At 38.5% G+C, this 1,594-nt stretch overlaps 1 non-coding gene across 1 annotated transcript; it reads left to right on the top strand.

Annotated features, from left to right (window-relative positions):
* Nucleotides 1–547: 547 nt before the first annotated feature.
* On the top strand, nucleotides 548–650 carry LOC122124726. The gene has a single exon (XR_006150633.1). It is a non-coding gene; the product is annotated as a U6 spliceosomal RNA (small nuclear RNA).
* Nucleotides 651–1,594: the final 944 nt, after the last annotated feature.

Below are 1,594 nucleotides of genomic sequence, written 5' to 3'. Positions count from 1 at the left end.
GCTCAGTGGTAGAGTGCTTGCCTTGCATGCATGAAGCCCTGGGTTCGATTCCTCAGCACCACATAAGCAAAAAGAAAAAAGTTGGAACTGGCACGTTGGTTCAAGTGGTAGAGCAGTAGCTTTGAGCTGAAGAGCTGAGGGACAGCGCCCAGTCCCAGAGTTCAGGCCCCACTCGCAGACTCCCACCCCCAAAAAAATTTATGTCCTGCCAAACAGTCCTAGTTTTGGCCTATATAAGCAAATTCCCAAAATTAAATATGTTTAAAACATTAAAACTTTAAAAAAAAAACCTTAACACTTGCTTCAGTGTTCATCATGACAGGTGCCTTGTATAAAATAATTGAATTCCTCCTCTTACACATCTCTTGAACAACAAATATCTGGAATTATTTTGTTTTTGACATGTCAGTCTTTATTCTTAAATGTGTGCTTATGTAAGAAGTACATGGTTCTAAAATTTCATGGCAATTATTTTGAGCTTACTTTTTGTTGAATTGTCTAGTTTAAGAAAATAAATTACACTTTATATATAAAAAATGTTCTATGCTCAATTCAGCATCAAGTACTCTAACATTGGAACAATACAGAGAAGATTAGAATGGCCCCTGAGAAAGGATGACAGGCAAATTCCTGAACCATTCCATACTTTTACAACAACAGATGCTGGAGGAGATGTAGCCACAAGAGAACTGTACTGCATTCTTGGTGGGAGTGTAAACTTATTCAACCCTTTGGAAATTACTATGGAGGTTCCTCAAAAGACTCCACATAGAACTCCCCTATGACCCAGGAATCCCACTTTTGTGCATTTACCCAGATGATCACAAACAAGACCACACTAAAGCTACCAGCACAACTATGTTTACTGCAGCATTATTTACCATCGCTAAGATCTGAAACCAACCCAGATGCCCCTCAGTAGATGAATGGATCAAGAAAATGTGGTATTTATACTAATGGAATTCTATGCCTCCCTCAGAAAGAATGGCATCGCCCAATTTGTTAGAAAATGGAAAGACTTGGAAAAAAATATTAAGTGATGTAAGCCAGATCCAAAGAAACATAGGCCCTATGTTTTCCTTAATTTTTAATAACTATTTTATGTCTGAGATAAGCAGAAAAGGTTAAAAGCTTTGCACATATGACCAAATTAGGCAAATCAAACCCAAGATAGGAACACACGTGTGGTTTTCTCTTGCTTGTTATTGATTCTTACGTACTTATAACAGGTGATGTGTTTTTTTTGTTTCTTTATATGTTCCTCCCCCATGCTATAACCCGTTTACACTGTATTTGAAGTTGGTGCGCCCACATCTTGTATATACGTTCCTCTAATTTGGGGAGGGATCAGAAAAAAACAAGATGCTTAAATAGGGATACAGGTTGACCCATTATAACAATGAGATGCACAAGACACTATGATGAAAAATGAACTTTACAATTTAGGCAGGGGAAGTGTACTTAGGGAGGGGAGTGTGCTTGTAGAGGTGGGAGGGAAGGGATGGTAGGGGAACATAAAGGAGGAGGTAACAATGCGTGTTAGGAAATGTACTCATTACCTTGCTCATGTAAATGTGACCCCTGTGTACAGAAT

This window comes from Dipodomys spectabilis, unplaced genomic scaffold (assembly GCF_019054845.1).
Source record: "Dipodomys spectabilis isolate Male_0828 unplaced genomic scaffold, ASM1905484v1 ptg000242l, whole genome shotgun sequence".
NCBI lineage: Eukaryota > Metazoa > Chordata > Mammalia > Rodentia > Heteromyidae > Dipodomys > Dipodomys spectabilis.
Note: the sequence above shows the minus strand (reverse complement) of the source record. Positions and strands in the feature narration are given on the sequence as shown.